Source organism: Dioscorea cayenensis, chromosome 10 (genome assembly GCF_009730915.1).
Source record: "Dioscorea cayenensis subsp. rotundata cultivar TDr96_F1 chromosome 10, TDr96_F1_v2_PseudoChromosome.rev07_lg8_w22 25.fasta, whole genome shotgun sequence".
NCBI lineage: Eukaryota > Viridiplantae > Streptophyta > Magnoliopsida > Dioscoreales > Dioscoreaceae > Dioscorea > Dioscorea cayenensis.
In genome coordinates this window covers 12,278,545-12,300,633 of record NC_052480.1, presented here as the reverse complement: position 1 = coordinate 12,300,633, position 22,089 = coordinate 12,278,545, and the positions used below count along the sequence as shown (strand labels likewise).

The 22,089-nt window shown below is 43.6% G+C and overlaps 1 non-coding gene across 1 annotated transcript; it reads left to right on the top strand.

The window, feature by feature from the left end:
* Positions 1-9,729: 9,729 nt before the first annotated feature.
* Positions 9,730-9,836, top strand: LOC120271188. The gene has a single exon (XR_005539809.1). It is a non-coding gene; the product is annotated as a small nucleolar RNA R71 (small nucleolar RNA).
* Positions 9,837-22,089: the final 12,253 nt, after the last annotated feature.

Below are 22,089 nucleotides of genomic sequence, written 5' to 3'. Positions count from 1 at the left end.
GGTTAGTTGGGGTCATTTGAGTAATTATCACCCAAGCTTACTCACCAATGTCTTTTCTTGAATATACAAGGGCATTGTTGTCTTTTGCCAAATGCTTATTCACTCTAGTCTTTGTTTCATAAGCATGAGGGTAACTTAGTCATTTCTTGAAGTCCATTGCATTTTGGTTAATATATTGAAGCTTAAGTGGCGAAATGGTCATTTCCCCTTAAAACCTTATCCATTGCTTTAAATGCAAGGTTCCTTAGGGGCTAAGCTTCTCATTCATCTCAAAATTCTTCTCTTCTTCATCCCAAAGGTTGTTCTTCTCTTCTTCATGCCCAATCTTGTTTGATTTGAAGTTAAGAAGGTAATGATCATTTCCTTTCATTTGTTTGGATAAGGCATGATTCTTCTATGTTGTGCTTGTATTTTTAGTTCTTCAAATGGTTATTTAACTCTCATGATCTTCCTTGGAAACTTGTTTTCAAGATCTTTGTAATTTTTTGGCTATTTGAAGGTTGTTTGAGTTGTGAATCCCTTGTATTTCACCCTTGTATCCAAGGAATTATTATTCCTTTGAATTCCATGAGTTTCGATGGCATTTTTGTGAAGGTTTGGTGGGGAAAAGAAGGGTGTTTAAGAGCTTAAAATGATGCCATAGATTTGTTGATTCATGTCTCTTTTAGTTGGCCATTGTATTATTGTGAGAACTTGGTGTCTTTCCCTTGGATTGTTGTTGAGTTTGGTCTTGGGTACTGTAGCATTTGGTTTTGCTGTAGCACCACGAAGTTTAAGCTGTTTCTTTGATTTCTTTGAATTAGATTGAAGCTCAAACCTTTAGAAATTCTTTAGTAATCTAAAGTGTTAGTTTGATCAAACTCTAGAATGCATTAGGGTTGTTTGGTAGAGAACCTAAGTGTTTCTTTGTGTGGGCTTTTTGTGCTAATATATGTCGGTAATTTACTGTGTTTTAGTTTGGAGGTAAAGCGTTGGCTCGAGGCAAAGAGTTAGCCGAGGATTAGCTTGCAAGGAAGAGAAATCATCAATTTAGTGAGTGGGATTATTAAGCATGACCCTATTAGAAATTACCAATATTTTTATGCTTATATACACTCTATCATTCTAAATGAGATTTTGTTGGGTTCATGATTTATTTTGAGATGTTTAAGGCTTTGGAAATGAGTTTGAAGTAAATCTTTATTGGTTTATACTTGTTTTGTATCTTGTTTAAAGATCTTGAAAGTATTATTCGGTATTCATATTCATGTTTGACTTGTAATTGAGGCCCTTCATGGAGTTTGTGAGATCTTTGCTCTTGTTTTTGAAAATTTTAGTGTTTGAAAGGGGTTGTTTTGTCAAATTGGGATTCCTTGTGAAATCTTGGTTTTTAGTGAAATATAAGTTTGAAAGGTTAGAATTTCCATGTTGTTTCTTGTGTTGGATTTTGTAAAATGATTTGTGTTAAAAGCTTGAGTTTTGCTTGTGCTTTTATCATTTCCTTATGGAAATGTGATAAGTTCTTGTGCGATATTAATGCGAAGCATTCTTTCCTTAAGTTGAGCATTACTCTTCTCAGGTTTTTACACTAATATGTGTGTTTTCATGTTACTTTCGTGCAGGTAGGGTTGTGAGGCCGATTATGAAGGAAAGAAGCCAATGTGGATCACAATGCACCGATTTTGGGGGAAATCTTGCTAAAGTTCAAACGCGAAGACATAGGTTGGGTGTGAGATGCTAGAGTGTGTGCCAACCTCCTCGTATTCGAGTTTGCACAACCATTTGGAGGGGCACAAGGGCAGTCACACTCGAGCATTCCGACTTATGCACATAGAACAAGAGCTCCACCAACTTGTCTATCATTGAAGAAGTAAGTGATCCACGACGTGAACGTGTGCCCGTTTGCGTTACCCCGATGAAAAGCATGGATTCGGGAAGCTGTTCAGGCTGGATATTGTAGGAGAGCGGTGTAGCGACACTGTAGCAGGACTATTCACAGCCGACCAAGAAAACAGGAATTCAGAGAACCCTCACGGGCGTGTGGAAATTATCCACGCCCATGTGGAAATTTCACATGGGCATGTGGAAGATCTACATGTTCATGTGGTCACCCGATTCCAGCCCTATTTAAGGCCGATTCAACCCCGATTTCAGCATTCTTTTCTCCATCATTTCCCCAACTTGAGAGAGGGTTTCGGTGAGGGTTTTGAGAGGTATTGGCTAGGGTTTTGGAGAGGTTCAATGGCTCCGACATCGTCATTCCTTAGGAAGAAGGTTGGTAGGAGAGCTTCCGTCGAGGCGTATGACAAGTACCCCTTGCTTATATCCTGCAAGTGCACGGGTTTGTCGAAGTAATAATCCTGAGTGAGCGGGGTCGAATCCACAGGGAGTAGGGAATGAAAATACTTAATTTGATTCTTAGCTATGTGGAAGATCAATAGTAATTGGTGTGAAATTGATTCAATTCTTAATAATAAAAGAAACAAGTGAGAGAGCAAGAATAAAGAAAAAGGTAAGGCAATCGATAAAGATGGGGTACTCGGATGATGCTTTACCTAGGAAAATCGTTTCAAGTGCAAGAACTCTCTCTATTAACCTTCCTAATCAATGCAATGGTGAGTCGTGGAAATCCTTACATACATAGTCCCAAATCTAAGGTCAACTATGCCTAACTCTACTCATGTCAAGGAGGAGAGATTAAATAACCTCTCAACCTCGCACTCGAATAAAGTTGCAATGGGCTCTAGTGATTCCAAGTGATAAATCGCTTACTAATTATAGACCTAACCCTTTGGTCCAGGCGGAAGGTCCCTAGCCACAATTAAGTCCTAGATACTAAGATCCCCTCAACGCTTTACTCCATTGCACGCGCAACTAGGCCCCAACGGAGGTTCATCCCTTAGACCATTCACTCTATTATGGCCACAAAGAACTCAAGGAACGGAGGTAGAATCTATTACGTCGGAGGGGAAAGGAGACACTCCTGTATCTCTCGACTTACCCTCTCAACCCTCTCCAACCTAGCTTTGTCTAACGCTCGTGGTGTGTCACTCACTCACAAGGTTACTAACAAGAACTCTCAACCCTAGTATCACTCTAGGGGAAATGTTCATACAATCAAGCATTCAAGGTTGGAACTCACAATAAACATCAATTTATTGAAAGCATAATAAAGAAGTTCAATCAAACGAGTACATCCTAGGGTTCACAATCACCCAAGTACCCACTAGGGGTTTAGCTCTCCATGGAGCTAAGTACAATCAAAGAAATTGAATGTAAAAGCAATGAATCCATAAAGAAATTCCCTCGATGGTCGTGTCGATGGTCTTGTGGAAAGTCCTCTACTCGTCGTCCAAGGATTCCTTTGTCCGGTATAGGATACGTCTCGATCGAAGCTCCCCTACCAACCTTCTTCCTAATGGAATCACGATGTCGGAGCCGTAGAACCTCTCCAAAACCTTGGCCAATACCCTTGGAAACCCTAGACGAAAACCCTCTCACCGAGTTGGGGAAAAAGATGGAGAAAAGAATCATCGAAATCGGGGCTGAAATCGGCTTTTAAATAGGGTCGGAATCGGGGCGACTACACGGGCGTGTATGATGTCACACGCCCTGTGGAATTTCCACACGGCGTGGATAATTTCCACACGCCCGTGTGGATTCTCTGTTTCTCGATTTCTCGGTCGGTCGTGAGCAGTCTGCTACAATACTCACTACAGTGTTTTGCTACAGTAACCTGCACGAGTACTCTGCCGGAAATACTCCCGAATTCCATACTTTCATTCGGGTAACGCAAACGGGCACACGTTTACGTCGTGAATCACTTGCTTCTACAATGATGTACATGTTAGTTGATCTCTTGTTCTTATATGTATAAGTCGGAATGCTCGAGTGTGACTGCCTTTGTGCCCCTCCAAATGAATGTGCTCACTCGAATACGAGGAGGTTGGCACACACTCTAGCATCTCACACCTGACCTATGTCTTCGCGTTTGAACCTTAGCAAGATCTCCTCCAAAATAGGTGCATTATGATCCACATTAGCCTATTTTCTTCATACTCCGCCTCACAACCCTACCTGCATAAAAGTAACATAAAAAACACACATATTAATGTAAAAACCTGAGAAAAGTAATGCTCAACATAAGGAATGAACGCTTCGCATTCGTATCGCACAAGCACTTATCAAACTCCCCCACACTTAAGCTTTTGCTTGTGCTCAAGCAAACATTAAAACATTCTGTGCATCAATGAAGAAAATGTTGAAAGTGCTTGGCCTTAGGTTGACCAAAGTATACAAAGATAGCATTCTACAAGTAAGGAAAATTTCAACACTAAATAGGAAAAATCAATGCTCTAGCTAAAAACTTGAATCAAAAAGGATAACAAACACGAATTTCGTGTAAGTGTGTGAACTCACTCAAAACACCCCAAGTTATACTCCTCAAAGTTCTAAGTGCAATGGACTTATTTATCTACACAAGTAATAAAAATTTTAAAAGATGGTAGTAGCTTCGCACATCCTCTAAGGTAGCCCTTTCCAAAGCGGCCGCTAAGGTGGCTTTCACACTTTCGAGGTGGTAGCTCTTTCTACCCGGGTGGTAGCTTTCACTCATCCTATGAGATAGCTCTTTCTCTCATTAGGGCATAACTAGTATCCGACTTGTGAGAGTAGCTTCATACTTCATAGGTGGTAGCTCTTTTCCACCCAACAAATACAAATAAACAACAAAACTATTTTTGTTCCTTCTTTTTCATTTTTTTCCATCTTAAAAACGAAGTAAACCTTACTAGTCCCTTTAACCTCAAACATGAGTTTCCAATAGAGTTCAAAGAATGAGTAGTGCACTAAGTGTAAATTGGGCAAAAATTCCTAAAAAATTCAAGCAAGAACTAGAGCATGAAAAACATTCAATGTTAATAATTCTCCTAGATTTAAGAATACAAACATTGCAACTAAGGTGAACCGCCATTGGCTATTTGAGCATATATCAATCAAGAACAATAGAAAAGATGTGCGCATTATGAAACTCCCCCCCACATTTAAGTTGTACATTGTCCTCAATGTACACATGCAAGCTCACTCAAAATATATCATTGAAAAATAGATGTGGGAGAAGCAATCAAAACAATACTCCCCTGACTCCTAGTGTTGCGTTTGATGAAGCTAATTCATTGGGAGTAGTGTTCCAACGGGTTGTGAAGCTCGCACAACCAAGTGCCAAAGCACCTTGGTCGTGCCCATGACTAAGTCTCAGTTTCCAAGAAGACAAGACCATCTGCACTCATACACGAGGGGGTTCAGTGAAGCTTAAGAAAAACAAAAAAAACTCGAGTGTATAAAAGATGAAGCAATGAATACAACTCGATAATGCAAAATAACATAAACTCAGAAGGAAAATCCTTTCTGAGTGAACAAGTCTAAAAACAAGAAAATAAGATAAAGTAAAATGCATGAAAGTAAACGAAAGGTCAAGTGTCAAAGTCGCTCTCAGGCTCCACTGCTACTGCTGCTGAAGTGGAAGCATATAGTGGGTCCTCTGGTGCTGGGGTCGAGGATGGAGGTGCTGGAGGTACTGTCGGTGCCTAAAGAGTCCTCGGCTGCAGGACGAATGATGAGGCGACGTCTCGCTGTAGGATCTGGTGTAATATGTCGAAACGCGCCATGAACTCTGTGTACTGAGTGGCCTGCGTAGCCCTAATCTCAGCAACCTCAGCTCGGACTACTCCTATAGTATTCTTGAGCCTCTCAAAGCGATCATTGGCTCGAGAAGGTGAAAACATACGCACTGGGGGTGGTTCCTCGGCCGCTGGAGGTGCCTCGGTGTCTATCGATGCGGGCTGAGGCTCGGGGGCGGGCTGAGATGCTCCGGCGTCATCACCCTCATCCTCAGCTATCTCTGGGGCTGGTAGAACTAACACAAAAACCCATGTCTGAACCCTGCGGACCATGCCCATCAACCGCATCGTCTCTAGACCCAGGGGAACGGGTACACTCATTTTCTCAGCCCCGCGGATTGAATCCAAGAGACCCATGCCCAGCACTAATCTCATAATGTAAGGACCCGAGAAGATCGCTCCCAGTCTAGTGTACTATCCCTGATGTCTGATGTAATCAGCCAAGATGTGCCCTAAGTGTATCGGTACGCGCTCTACCATTGAGTACAAGTACAACAACTCCTGGCGGCTCAAGACACCAGTACTATCACCACGGCCATTCACCGACCTACTCATGATTGCGTGCAAATATCTGTAGGCAGTCCGAGAAAGGCATGTGGCCTTGGAGACCTCGTAATATAGTCATGTCCAGGAATCGAGTCTGTCCGAAGCGGAGTCTCGATAAGCGCTCATAACGGGCCTGATGTTCGGGAATCGCAAATCGCATGCCCTCGGGCTCAGAGGATGACTCACGTGGCCTCTTATCAGTTTGCTTCATTGTCCTAGGTGCCATGATCTGCCAAATTTAAACAAAATTAGTCAAACAAATTGATAAAACAATACTGCAGAAATCCACACGGTCGTGTGGAATTTCCGCACGCCCGTGTGGATTCACGGGGCATGAGAAACGCACGGCCAGGTATCAACAATCCAAAAATACACATAAAAAATATCTCTAACTTCGTTCTAAATGTACATCATTGTTCCAATTGAAGAAATGAAGCATTGTTAACTAGATTAATCAATAGAAATCATGAATTGACGAAGAAGATGAAGAAAATGAATTTACCGACGAGGAGAAATGAGAAAATAGAGAGTCGACCGGAAAACTTGCTAAAATCCCACCAAACTGGCGCAATGGACTCGGAGAATGTTGTGAGAGTGTTTTTGAGGGAAAAGGAGTCGTGAAGAAGGAGAGAAATCATTCCCTTTTTAAACAAAACTCGCGACTTTTAACGTTCTGTGCATCCACACGGGCATGTGGAAATTCTCCACGCCCGTGTGCCTCACTTCAAAAGCTCCACAGGGGCGTATACACGCCCCTGTGTTCTCTTGGGAAAAACTCTCACTGACTTAGAGCGATCTCTCACGGGCGTGCGAAAATTATCCACGCCCGTGCGCCAGACCCACAGGGGCAGACGCACGCCCCTGTGGCTTCCCTGGTCATCTGAGAAAAATATCAAGTCGCCCACACGCCCGTGCGGAAATTCCCCACAGGCGTGGGCATTCACATGCCTCAACTCACAGGGGCGTACGCACGCCCTTGTGTTTTCTCAGGATGGAGGGAGCAACCTGTAGAGTTTCGCACGGCCGTGCGGAAATTACCCACGCCCATGCATGGTTCACAAGGTCACCCACAGGGATGAGTCCACGCCCCTGTGTGTTCTCAGGAAAATCTGCCCAACTTTGCAGGAAGGCACACGCCCGTGTGGAAATTACCCACGGGCGTGCGCCAGTCGCATGGTCGTCCACAGGGGCAGCCACACGCCCTTGTGCCCTCTCTGGAAGAGTTCACAGTACACACCCACGGGCGTGTAGAATTTCCACACGCCCATGTGTTTTCTCTGAATGACTTAGAAAAACCTACAGGCTCTGCAGAACTAGTCTGAACATGTTTACACACTCAGAGCCTGCCCTATTGTGCAAGATATACCAGATAAAAACACAAAATAGAACTCAAACGACCAAACTTCGCCAATTCTCAACAAAACATACAATGAATTCTTTTAAAAACCCACAATAAAATCGTAGCACAAGCACTCAAAAATTGAAACACCAACACTTAACAATTTATTCATGCAAACAAACTAAACTAAAAGTACAAAAAAAAAACAGTAAACACTTGGGTTGCCTCCAAAGAAGCGCTTGTTTAATGTCACTAAGTTTGACGTATCTTTCTTACCTCACGGTGGTTCATGAATGAAGGTTGCCCTCTTACCCATAACTTGAAAGCATGATAAGCAAAGTCTCTTGAGGGTAGACGGTGCACTATCGGGCTTCGGACCACCTAACAATGGTTCGTCCAACTTTCTTGGCTCATGTACGTCTCCAACAGTCTTGGGGCGTTTTCGGTGGCGTCTTTGAGCCCTCTTCATTTTCCGGAGCACCTTTTTCAAGATTACCGGGGTAGATGTTTCCTCTCTAGTCGAACCAAGCATCATTACTTCTTCATTGCTCTCCTCTTGGTCGAACAAACCTTCATACGGATCTGGGTTGAACATTTCCTGTATATATTCATTAACAATCTCATCAGTAGTGTCTAGAAAATAAAAAATGTCATCAAAATCGATAGAATGCCGCATGGCTTCAGCAAGGCGTTAAGTGAGCTTATCGTCTCCGACTCTCAACGTGAGCTCTCCGCCATCCATGTCAATCAATGCTTTGGAAGACCGCAAGAACGGTCTCCAAAGTATCAAGGGTACATCTGCATCCTCATCAACATCTAGCACTACAAAGTCAACCAGAAAAATATACTTGTCCACCTTGATAAGCACGTCTTCAATGATGCCTCTCGGATGTCGTACCGTTCGGTCCGCCAATTGTAAAGTCATCCGAGGAGGCCTAGGCTCACCCAAGCCTAGCTTTTGGAAGAAAGTATATGGCTTGACGTTGATACTTGCCCCTGAATCTGCCAATGCCATTTCCTCACATAAGTTGCCGATGTTAAACGGAATAATGAAGCTTCCCGGGTCTTTCTTCTTGTTCGGCATGTTCTTTTGCAACACCGCCGAGCATGAAGCATCAAGCACCACTGAAGCACTCTCCTCCAATTTCCTCTTGTTGGTCAATAGGTCTTTCAGGAACTTCGCATACTTAGGCATTTGAGCCAAAGCCTCAACAAAAGGAATGTTTATGTGGAGTTGCTTGAACAAACTCAGGAACTTCTTATACTGGTCATCCCCTTGGTCATTCTTTAATCTAGAGGGATAAGGGATTCTTGCCTTGAAAGATGGGGGTGCCACCTCTTTCTCTTTGTTTGCTCCCTTCTCAACCTCTACGACCTCGGGTGCATGTTCTTTTGGCTTCTCACTCGAAAGCCGCCCTTCAACCTCACAACCGCTTCTTAAAGCGATCGCCTTCACATGTTCTCTCGGGTTGGTTTCCGTGTTGCTTGGTAAACTTCCATGTGGCCTTTCGGAAAGAGATTTCACAATTTGCCCGCAAGGAGGCGGTGTGATTGCGAAGTGTAGCCTCGATTGATTCAAACCTTGTATTTGCCGATTGAACAAATCTAGCCAAGTGCTTCTCCAAATCCGTCATTCGGGTTTCCAAGCCTGAAATTCTGTTTTCCACTTGAGGGGCTTGTTGTTGTTGTTGGAACCCCGATGGCCCTATGGTCTTCTATGGTCCTTAATTACTCCATGAAAAGTTGGGATGATTCTTCCAACCTGAATTGTAGCTGTTGCTGTATTGATTCCATTGAGGTCTCATTCCATTACCTACAAAGTCAACATTCTCAACTGAAGAAACATCACCTATGACGATTGGGCAATCAGAAGGAGCATGTCCTCCACTACAACCGGTACAATTTGTAATGGCTGCAACTCTATTCGAAGCTATAAGATCTAGCTTTTTACTCAAACTCTCCACTTGGGCCGCCAATGAAGTTACTGCATCAATTTCATGGAGACCGGCCACCTTTTTCTTTTCCCTAGCGTTCCACTGGTAGCTATTTAACCCAATTTCCTCAATCAATTGACGTGCCTCGTCGGGGGTCTTGCTACCTAATGTACCTCCTGCCGCCGCATCCAAGAGTTGCCTTGTACTCGGGTTCAAATCATTGTAGAAGGTTTGAACAATCATCCACTCCGGGAATCCGTGTTGTGGACACTTGCGCAGGAGTTCCTTGAACCTTTCCCATGTCTCAAATAGAGACTCCAATTCCAACTGCATAAAGGATGAGATCTCATTCCTAAGCTTTGCTGATTTTCTGGGAGGGAAATAACGGGCTAGAAAAGCTTCTACCATCTCCTCCCATGTAGTGATTGATGCCCTAGTTAATGAGTGTAGCCACTGCTTTGCTTTCCCCTTTAAGGAAAATGGGAAGGCTCTCAATTTGATGGCATCATCCGTCACACCATTTATCTTTAGCATGTCACACACCTCGAGAAAGCTCTCTATATGACTGTTTGGATCCTCATCGGCCAAACCGTTGAATTGTGCGGACTGCTGCAGCATATGGATGAATGTCGGCTTTAGCTCAAAATTCTGAGCTGTGATTGGGGGATGCACAATACTCGATTGTGTCCCCAACACTGAAGGTCTAGCATAATCGGATAGTGTCCGTTGTTGCTCATTTTGTTCTGCCATGTTATCAGATCCTTCTACTTCCAAATCAGCTGGATTAGGCTGTTCTTGTACAGGTTCTTTCCCTTTCCTTCGAAGTGTACGTTCAAGCTCAGGGTCTCCTTCAATCAATATTGATGGATTCCCTCAGGTTATAACCTAGAGCTGCACCAAAAGTAAAGAAAAAGAAAATCAGAACGATGATAGAATAAGAAGATATGAAATAGAATGTGTAGTGAAATAGCTAAGAAAACAAAGTGCAAAGTATCTCTAAACGCCTAGCTCCCCCGTAACGGCGCCAAAAACTTGACAAGTACCCCTTGCTCATATCCCACAAGTGCACGGGTTTGTCGAAGTAATAATCCTGAGTGAGCGGGGTCGAATCCACAGGGAGTAGGGAATGAAAATACTTAATTTGGTTCTTAGCTATGTGGAAGATCAATAGTGATTGGTGTTAAATTGATTCAATTCTTAATAATAAAATAAACAAGTGAGAGAGCAAGAATAAAGAAAAGGGTAAGGCAATCGATAAAGATGGGGTACTCGGATGATGCTTCACCTAGGAAAATCGTTTCAAGTGCAAGAACTCTCTATATTATCCTTCCTAATCAATGCAATGGTGAGTCGTGGAAATCCTTACATACATAGTCCCAAATCTAAGGTCAACTATGCCTAACTCTACTCATGTCCCGGAGGAGAGATTAAATAACCTCTCAACCTCGCACTCGAATAAAGTTACAATGGGCTCTAGGGATTCCAAGTGATAAATCGTTTACTAATTATAGACCTAACCCTTTGGTCCAGGCGGAAGGTCCCTAGCCACAATTAAGTACTAGATACAAAGATCCTGTCAACGCTTTACTCCATTGCACGCGCAACTAGGCCCCAGCGGAGGTTCATCCCTTAGACCATTCACTCTATTATGGCCACAAAGAACTCGAGGAACGGAGGTAGAATCTATCACACCAGAGGGGAAAGGGGACGCTCCTGTACCTCTCGACTCACCCTCTCAACCCTCTCCAACCTAGCTTTGTCTAACGCTCGTGGTGTGTCACTCACTCACAAGGTTACCAACAAGAACTCTCAACCCTAGTGTCACTCTAGGGGAAATGTTCATGCAATCAAGCATTCAAGGTTGGAACTCACAATAAACATCAATTTATTGAAAGCATAATAAAGAGGTTCAAAGAAACAAATACATCCTAGGGTTCACAATACCCGAGTACCCACTAGGGGTTTAGCTCTCCATGGAGCTAAGTACAATCAAAAGAAATAGAATGTAAAAAGCAATGAATCCATAAAAGAAAACCCCCTCGATAGTCGGGTAGTCGATGGTCTTGTGGAAAGTCCTCTACTCGTCGTCCAAGGATTCCCTCTTCCGGTATAGGATACGCCTCGACGGAACCTCCACTACCAACCTTCTTCCTAAGGAATGACGATGTCGGAGCCATAGAACCTCTCCAAAACCTTGCCCAATACCCCTCGAAACCCTAGCCAAAGCCCTCTCTCAAGTTGGGGAAAAGATGGAGAAAAGAATACCAAAATTGGGGCTAAATCGGCTTTAAATATGGCTGGAATCGGCCGACTAGACGGTCGTGGATGTTCTACGCGCCCATGCGGAATTTCCACACGGCCGTGGATAATTTCCACACGCTCGTGTGGATTCTCTGCTTTCTCGGTTTTCGGGCTGTGTGAGCGGTCTTTGCTACAATATATGCTACAATGTTGCTACAGTGCTCTGCTATCGACCTAAATAGCTTCCCAATTCCATACTTTCATCAGGGTAACGCAACGGGCACACGTTCACGTCGTGGATCACTTTCTTCTTCAATGGTGTACACGTTGGTGGAGCTCTTGTTCTATGTGCATAAGTCGGAATGCTAGAATGTGACTGCCTTTGTGCCCCTCCAAATTGATGTGCCCACTGAAATACGAGGAGGTTGGCACACACTCTAGCATCTCACACCTGACCTATGTCTTCGCGTTTGAACCTTAGCAAGATTTTCTCCAAAATTGGTGCATTATGATCCACATTGGCCTATTTCCTTCATACTCGGCCTCACAACCCTACCTGCATAAAAGTAACATAAAAACACACATATTAGTGTAAAAACCCGAGAAAAGTAATGCTCAACATAAGGAATGAACGCTTCGCATTCGTATCACACAAGCACTTATCAAAGTCGTAGCCAGAATATATGCTCCAAGTCCAAATCTACGCACTAATCCCATCATCCTTACTGTATCAAGTCCCAGAGGGGACGGAACGACCGCCTTTTGGCACCTCGGATAGCGTCCAGAAAGCCCATCCCCAGGATGAGTCTAGTGATGTAAGGGCCAGTGAATAATACTCCTACTCTTGCAAACTGGCCCTGGTGCCTTAAGAAGTCTGCCAGTACAAGCCCCAAGTGAATCGGCATATTCTGGACCATGGAATATAAATAAAGTATGTCCTGCCAGCTCAAAACAGTTGTGTTGTCGGCCCAGCCTGTCATAGATCTACTGGGGAATGAGTGTAAATATCTGTAGCTCAGCCAGGATAATCCTGTGATAAGTGCTTGTGCGATAAGAATACGAGGTGTTCTTTCCTTATGTTGAGCATTACGTTTCTTGGGTTTTAATGCTAATATGTGTGTATTTATTTTAATTTTATGCAGGTAGGGTTGTGAGACCGAATATGAGAGAAAGAAGCCGATGTGGGTCGTAATGCACTAATTTGGAAGAAATCTTGCTAAGGTTCAAACACGAAGACATAGGTCAGGTTTGAGATGCGGGAATGTGTGCCAACCTCCTCGTATCCGAGTTAGCACAACTATTTGGAGTGGCACAAGGGCAGTCACATTTAAGCATTCTGACTTGTGCATATAGAAGAAGATCTCCACCAACATGTTTGTTATTGAAGAAGCAAAGTGATCCATGATGTAAACTTTTGCAAGAATACTGTAGAAGCACTGTTCACAGCCAGCCGAGAAAACAGGAAAACAGAGAATCCACATGGGCGTGTGGAAATTCCACACGCCCGTGTGAAAAATTCACTAGGACGCTCACACGGGCGTGTGGATTCCCGATTCCAGCCCTTTAAAAGCCGATTTCAACCACGATTTCAGCATTCTTTTCTCCATCTTTTCCCCAACTTGAGAGAGGGTGATGGCTAGGGGTTTGAGAGGTATTATCTAGGCTTTGGAGAGGTTCTACAGCTCCGACATCGTGTGCCATTTCGAAGAAGGTTAGTGCGAGAGCTTTCGTGGGCACCGATCCGGCGAGGTGTATCCTAGGCCGAACAAAGGGACCCTTGTGATGAGTAGAGGACTCTCCACAAGACCACCGCCATGACTAATGAGGGGGTTTTCTATGGATGCTTTGTTTTTACATTCGATTTCATTGATTGTATCTAGCTCCATAGAGAGCTAAACATCTAGTTGGTGCTTGGGTATTTGTGAACCCTAGGATGTAATCATTTCATTGAATCTCTTTATTATGCTTTCAATTAATTGATGTTTATTTTGAGTTCCAATCTTGGAGACTTGATTGTATGAATGCTCCCCTAGAGTGACACTTAGATGGAGAGTTCTTCCTGGCAACTCTTGTGAGTGAGTGACACACCATGAGAGTTAGACAAAGCTAGATTGGAAAGGGTTGAGAGGGTGAGTCGAGAGGTAGCGGAGCATTCTCTTTCCCCTCCGGTGTGATCTATCCTACCTCCACATTCCAAGAATTCTTTGCGGCCATAGTAGAGTGAATTGGCTAAGGGATGACCTTCCGCTAGGGCTTAGTTGCAAGTGCAACGGAGTGAAGTGTTGAAGTGATTTTAGCATCTAGGGCTTAATTGTGGCTATGGATATTTCACCTGGACCAAAGGGTTAGGTCTATACATAGGAATAGGTTTTATCACTTGGAATCCCTAGAGCTCATTGCAATTCTATGCGAGTGCAAGGTTGAGAGGTTATTCAATCTTTCCTCCGGGACATGTATAGAGTTAGACATGGTTGACCTTAGATTTGGGATCATGTAATTAAGGATTTCCACGACTCATTGTTGCATCAATTAGGAAGTATAATAGAGGGTTCTTGCACTTGAAATGATTGCCCTAGGCGGATCAATATCCGGTACCTCATCTTTATCGATTGTCTTACCTTCTCCTTTACTTGTGCCTTCTATCTTGTTGCTTTTATTTTCATTATTGCATATTTTGTCACACTTATCACTATTCATCTTCCACATTAGTTAAGAAACAACGCAAGTGTCTTTATTCCCTACACTCTTTGGATACGATACCCACTCATCTAGGATTATTACTTCGACACCCGTGTACTTGCGGTTTACACACATATTCGGTCGTGTCACCTTGAGGCCTTGGACACTCCCGGTTCGTACTGCCTCTATCCGCACAATGCTCGGTATGCTTGTTGTGGGGTCAGGGTGGCAGGGAAATCCGTCGGCAAGCGTCCATGCTCCTCTATATATGTGTATGTCTCGTCATACAAGCCCACACAAACTGAGAACTCATTATTGACACTCATAAAAAAACTGATGTTCGAATGCTCGGAACTGTATAGCATTAATGGTGTCGAATCTCCCATACGGCTGATCAAACTCAAAGGATGACAACATCTCCAATGTCAATGCGCAGATAGCTGGCTCTCGGGTAGACAACAATCTCCTCCAGCTTCCCACTGCTAACATCTCATCAAACTCATCGGCTAACTAATCATCTATCTGAATATCTCTCAGTAAACTTAAGTCCACAAAGCCAGACTGTCCAAAACTGAGTCCCGATAACCTCTCAAATTGCATCTGATACTCGGGATTCGAGAATTCAATGTGTGTTAACTCAAGTGGAGTCTCCGTCGGACGCTTACCCTCTTACTTCTTAAACACGGTGCCATACCTGTAATAATTGATGAAGAAACAATCAAAGAAGCTCAGCAAACAAAACTGCAGAAATCCACTTGGTCGTGTGGAAATTACCAACGCCCGTATAGATTTGCGAGGCGTGAAAATCGCACGGCCGCATGTCAATACCCCCAAAGTACAACTTAAAACACCGTCTAAATCTTTCTAAATATACATAAGTCATTCTAGAGTGAAAATCACAGTGCACCACCACTTTTAATCCAATAAAAACATGAAATGGTGAATAAAAGAGGGTAAAAAATGTTTACCGATGAAATGAGTGTGAAAAATTCAAAATCGGCTTGGAAATTTAACAAAAAACCCTCTAAACTAGCGATGCGAGGTCGGGCAACTGATCACAAATGCTCTTCAAGTGATTGAATGTGCAATGGAGAAAAAACTCAAAGAGATTTTAAAGAAAACTTGCTTCTCTTGAAATTCTGTGCATCCACATGGGCGTGTGGAAATTACCCACGCCAATGTGAATCCACAGGAGAGACTCACAGGGGTGAACGCACGCCCCTCTGTGCTCTTGGGAAAACACTCAATGCCCTTTGGACGCAACAACATGGGCGTGCAGAAAATACCCACGCCCGTGTGCCCGATCCACAGGGGCAAACGCACGCCCTTGTGGACTCTTTGTCCATCAGAGAAAATTCGCTAAGTATGACCCATGCCCGTGCCGAAATTCCACATGGGCGTGGACGTTTACAGGCCCAACTCGCAGGGCCAAATGCACACCCCTGTGCCTTCTCGGGAAGGAGGAGATCTCTTCTACAAAGATCCACACGAGCATGCGAAAAATACCCACCCCCGTGTGTTTGTTACAAGATCACCCACAGGGGCGAGTCCACACCCCTGTGCGCTCTCAGGAAAAATCTCTAAGTCTCTGCAGGAAGACACACGCCCGTGTGGAAATTACCCACGGGCGTGTGGATGTCACATGGTCATTCACAAGGTTGTTCACAGGTGCGAGTCCACGCCCCTATGTCTTCTCTAGACGAGCTCATAGTAGAGACCCACAAGCATGTGGAAATTCCACACGGTCGTGCATTTTCTCTAGATGCCATAAAGACTCTCCAGGCTCTGCAAAAACTTCTTGAACATGCAAATACACTCATTAAAATACCCCAGCGAAAACATGAGAAACTAGCTCGCATGACAAAAAATGTTGCCAAACTCATCAAAGCACACGATGACACCAAAAATCCACAAGAAAAATCACAGCAATGCATCAAACATATAGACACCAACACTCGAAGTCTTGTTCATGCAAACACTAACCTAACAACTAAGAAAATAGTAAATGCTTGGGTTACCTCCTAAGAAGCGCTTGTTCAAAGTCACTAAGCTTGACGTACCTTGTCCTACCTTACGGGGGCTCATAGATGAAAGTTTCCCTCTTACCCATGACTTGAAAGCACGATGAGCAAAGTCTCTTGAAGGTAGAGGGGGAGTTATGGGGCTTGGTACCACTTTACAAAGGTTCATCAACCTTACTCGGTTCTTGCGCATCCCCAACAGCCTTGGGGCATTTCTTGTGGCATCTCCTTGTCCGCTTTATCTTCCAGAGTACCTTCTTCATGATCCCCAATGTAGATGATACTTTTTCTTCTAGACCAAGCATCATTATTTCTTAATTATTCACCTCTTGGCCTAGTAACCCTTCGTACGGGTCCGAGTTGAACATCTCATAGACATATTCATAAATTATCTCATTAGTAGTGTTAAGAAAATATAGAGTATCATCGAAGATAAGAGAATGTCGCATGACTTCGACGAGACGGTATGTGAGCTTATCATCTCCAATCTTCAGTGTCAACTCCCCGCCGTCCATGTTGATCAATGCCTTGGAAGTGGGCAAGAATGGCCTCCCAAGTATCAATGGAACATCCGCATCCTCATCGACATCCAACACTACGAAGTCTACAGGAAATATGTACTTGTCAACCATTACAAGCACATCTTTAATGATGCCCCTTGGCTGTCTCACCATTCTGTCCGCCAATTGCAATGTCATCCGAGTGGGCCTAGGCTCTCCCAAGCCTAGCTTCTGAAAGAAAAAATATGGCATGACGTCAATACTGGCCTCTAAGTCTGTCAATGCTATCTCTTGACCCAAGTTGCCAATGTTGCATGGAATAATGAAGCTTTCTAGGTCATTCTTCTTGTTCGGCATATTCTTTTGCATGACCACAGAGAAAGAGGCATCTAGAATCACGGAGGCACCCTCCTCCAATTTCCTTTTGTTGGTCAACAAGTCTTTCAAGAACTTCTCAGACCTAGGCTTTTGGGATAATGCCTCAACAAAGGGAATATTACTGTTTTCTTAGTTACTAGTTTAGTGTTTGCATGAATAAAGCGTTGAGTGTTGGTGTCTATATGTTTTGATGGATTACTCTGTGTTTTCTTGTGGATTTTTGATGTCATCCTGTGCTTTCATGTGGATTTGGCGAAGTTTTTGGTCGTGTGAGCTAGTTTATGTTTCGCTGGTATATTTTGCATAATAGGGCAGGCTCTGAGTGTGTATACATGTTCAGAAATTTTCTGTAGAGCTTGTAGATTTTTAAGGCATCTAGAGAAAACGCACGGGCTTGTGGAATTTCCACACTCCTGTGGATTCGCACCATGAGCTCGTCCAGAGAATCCATAGGGGCGTTAACTCACCCCAGTGGATGACCTAGTGACATCCGCATGCCCGTGGGCAATTTCCGCATGGGCGTGCATTTTCCTACAGAGACTTAGAAATTTTTCCAGAGAATACACAGGGGCATGGACTCACCCCTGTGGTCGATCCTTTGACAAACACACGGGAGTGGGTATTTTCCGCACGCCCGTGTGGATCTCTACAAAAGAGCTCTCCACCATCCAGAGAATACACAGGGGCGTGGACTCGCCCCTGTGAGTTGGGCCTGTGAAAGTCCACACTCGTGAAGAATTTCCATACGGCGTGCGAAATCCTTAGTGATTATTCTCGGTTGGACAGAAAAGCCACACGGGCCTGTGTCTGCCCCTGTGGGTCTGGAGCACGAGCATGGGTACACGGCAGTATGGACGCATTCGGAGACAGTGTGGATGCATTTAGAGACACTGTTTGTTTTCCTGAGAGTACATAGGGTGTGCATCTGCCCCTGTGGAGGCGCACGGGCGTTGGTAATTTCCGCACGCCAGTGCGGATGTACAGAACGTCAAGAGGTGCGAGTTTCTTTTAAAGTATTGTCATCCCTCTTCATTTTCACACTCCTAATTTATCTAAGAGAATATTCGCACTCTTTCTTGACCTTATACCACCATTTTGGAAGGATTTTGACTGGTTTTTCTGGTTGATTCCATGTTTGGTAGTGCAACTAGTCGGTAAGCATTATTTCCTTCTTTTCTTCGTCAATTCATGATTTTAATAGATGAAACTTGTTTATGTTGCTTTGTTTCCACAATTAGATGGATTATGCATGCTTAGAACGAAGTTGGAAACCATAAAACGATGTATTTGTGAGTTTTTAGCATGTAGCCATGCGGTTTTCACGCCCCGTGGATCCTCACGGGTGTGCGGATATTCCGCACGACCGTGTGGAATTCTGCAGAATTAATTTTCTCATGGTTTTGATGAATTTTCTGCTTTAATTTTACAGATATGGCTCCCCGCTCAAAGAAACAAGATCACAACGCCCACGTGAGCCTTCACCGAATTCGGATCACGTGCCATTCACCATTCCCGAGCATCAGGAGTGGTTTGAGCGGCTGTCAAGGTTCAGATTTGGTCAGACCTGATTCCTTGACGTGAGCACACTCAGGGAAATTCAGTTAGTAGAGGGCATGGGCAATGAGGTAGAGAATATGCTTACAGTTAGCAATTGGGGGCATTTACTTTCGATCAGAGATCTTGCCATCCGCACACTAACTCTCGAGGTGCTAGCATTGTTCGAGTTTGATCGCTCATACTCCAGTTTTGATAGTGTCGGTACTATACAAATTCGAGCCATCAGACAGTATCATAGCCTGAACGTGACTCAGTTTGTGACCTAGATGGAGTTATATGATACGGCCTACACAAGGACAGAGGAGTATGAGTAGCAACCCAAAGATTATTCCGGGAGTTTGACTAGGCAGTGTGCATATAGTGTATTGTGTGGACAGGAACAGTATGAACCCGGGGTCTCTAAGGCCACCGCCTCTCCCGTCCCAAGCTATAGATCCATTCACGCCCGTTACGAGCGGGCGGTGAATGGGCGTGCTAACAGATCTTGGTGTGCTTTCGGACGGCGGGAGCTATTATATTTTTTTCCTCTATGGTACATACACACATGAGATACATCTGGGGCATGTCATGGCAGAGCATATATGACATCAGGGGTAGTATGCCAGATTAGGAGTGATTTTCTCGGGCCCCTACATCACGAGGTTAGTTGTCGGTATGGGTTTACTCAACGCGATCAGAGGGACCGAGAAGGCAACTATACCTGCTCCCCTGGGCATGGAGACATTGAGGCTGATGGGGATGGTATGCAGAGTCTAGTTAGGACTATACACTCTGGTTACTCCCGCCCCGGAGGTAGCAGATGGAGATGATGGCATTGCTGAGGCATCTTAGCCTATTCTTGAGCCTCCCCGACACAAATGGAGACGACGCACCTTCGGTGGCAGAGTAGCCACCCCCAGTATGCATGTTTTCAGCATCTCGAGCCTGTGATCACTTTGAGAGGCTCGATAGTGCAGTAGGGGTGTTAGAAACAGAGATTGGTGAGGTCTGGGCTACACAGGCCATGCAGTACACAGAGTTTATGGCACGTTTTGACACACTACAGCAGATTCTTGAGTGAGACACTGCCTCATCATTTGTTTTGCAACCGCGGACTCCTTCGGCTCCTCTAACATCACCATCACCTGATCCACCTGCACCATTCGATGACCCAACAGCAGCAGCAGAGCCAACAGCTGATGATACTGACACTTGATTCTGCTTTTCATCTCTTTACTTATGCATTTCATTTTGGACTTCTATACTGAGAAAGGACTTTCCTTCTGAGTTTATTTTCATTTTGTTGTCTCGAGTTGTATTCATTACTTTATCTTTTATTTACTAGAGTTGTTTTTGTTTTATTGAGTTTCACTGAAGCCCCTCATGTATGCGTGCAGATGGTCTTGTCACTATGGGAATTGAGAACTAGTCATGTACACGGCCAAGGTGTTTCAGCACTTGGCCGTGTTTGCTTCACAACCCGTTGGAACATCACTCCCAAGGATTTAGCTCCATCAAATGCAACACTAGGAGTCAGGGGAGTATTGTTTTGATTGCTTCTCCCATATATATTCTTGTTTGATATATTATGAGTGAGCTTGCATGTGTACATTGGGGATAATGTATAACTTAAGTGTGGGGGAAGTTTCATAGTGCACGTGTCTTTTATATTAATTTTGATTATTATACATGCTCACATAGCCAATCGCGGTTCACCTTAGTTGCAATGATTGTATTTTTGAGTTTAGGAGAATTTTTAACACTGAATGTTCTCATGCTCTAGTTCTCTGTTGAATTTCTAAGAATTTTTGCCCGATTGACACTTGTTGCACTACTCGCTCATTAATCTCTTTTGGAAACTCAATTTTGATGTCAAAGGGACTAGTTATAGTTGTTTCTTTTGTTAATTGTGAAAAAATTTGAAAAAGGAAAAGGAAGAACAAAATAGTTTTATTGTTTTGTTGTGCATGTTGGGTGGAAAGAGCTACCACCTATGAAGCATGAAGCTACTCTCATAAGTCGGATACTAGTTATGCCCTAATGAGAGAAAGAGCTATCTCATGGGATGAGTGAAAGCTACCACCCCGGTAGACTAAGCTACCACCTCGAAAGTGTGAAAGCCACCTTAGCGGCCACTTTGGAAAGGGCTACCTTAGAGGATGTGTGAAGCTACTTTCAAATTTTTGTTACTTTGTGTAGATAAATAAGTCCCTTTTACTTAGAACTTTGAGGAGTATACCTTGGGTTGACTTGAGTGAGTTTACATACACTTACACAATTTCGGGTTTGTTGTCCTTTTTTATTCAAGTTTTTAGCTAGAACATTGATTTTTTGTATTTAGTGTTGAAACTTCCCTCGTAGAATGCTCTCTTTGCATACTTTGGTGAACCTAAGGCCAAACACTTACAATATTTCCTTTGTCTATGCTTCATTGTTTTAATGTTTGCTTGAGGATAAGCAAAAGCTTAAGTGTGGGGGAGTTTGATAAGTGCTTGTGTGATAAGAATGCGAAGTATTCTTTCCTTATGATGAGCATTACTTTTTATCAAGTTTTAGTGCTAATACTTGTGCATTTGTGTTACTTTCATGCATATAAGATTGTGAAGCCGAATGTTAAAGAAAGAAGCCAATGTTAGATCGTGAACACATTATTTGGAGGAAATCTTGAGAAGGATGAAATACAAAGATATAAGTCGGGTTCAAGATGCGAGAATGTGTACCAACCTCCGTGTATTCAAGCTAGCACAATGATTTAGAGAGGCATAAAGGCAGTCACATTCAAGTATCCCGGCTTGTGCAATATTGGCAAGATCTTCACCAATGAAGCCGTTATTGAAGGAGCAAAGTGATCTATGACGTAAACGTGTACCCATTTATGTTACCTCGATGAAAACATGGATTCAGAAGTGTTTCAGGTTAATACTGTAGCAGGGTATTGTAGCAAAATGACGTAGCAATTTACTATAGCATGTACTATTCACAGCCGGCCAAAAAAAGTGAATTCCAGAGAATCCACACGTACGTGTGGAAATTATCCACGCCCGTGCGGAATTTCGATAGACCCATGTAGAGAATCCACAGGGCGTGTGGATGCCTAATTCCAGCCCAATTTAAGCCGCGATTCAACCTGATTTCAGCATTCTTGTCTCCATCATTTTCACACTTTGAGAGAGGACTGCGGCTAGGGTTTTGAGAGGTTTTCGAAAGGCTTTTGGACTGGTTCTCCAGCTTCGACACCGTGTTTCTTTTGGAAGATAG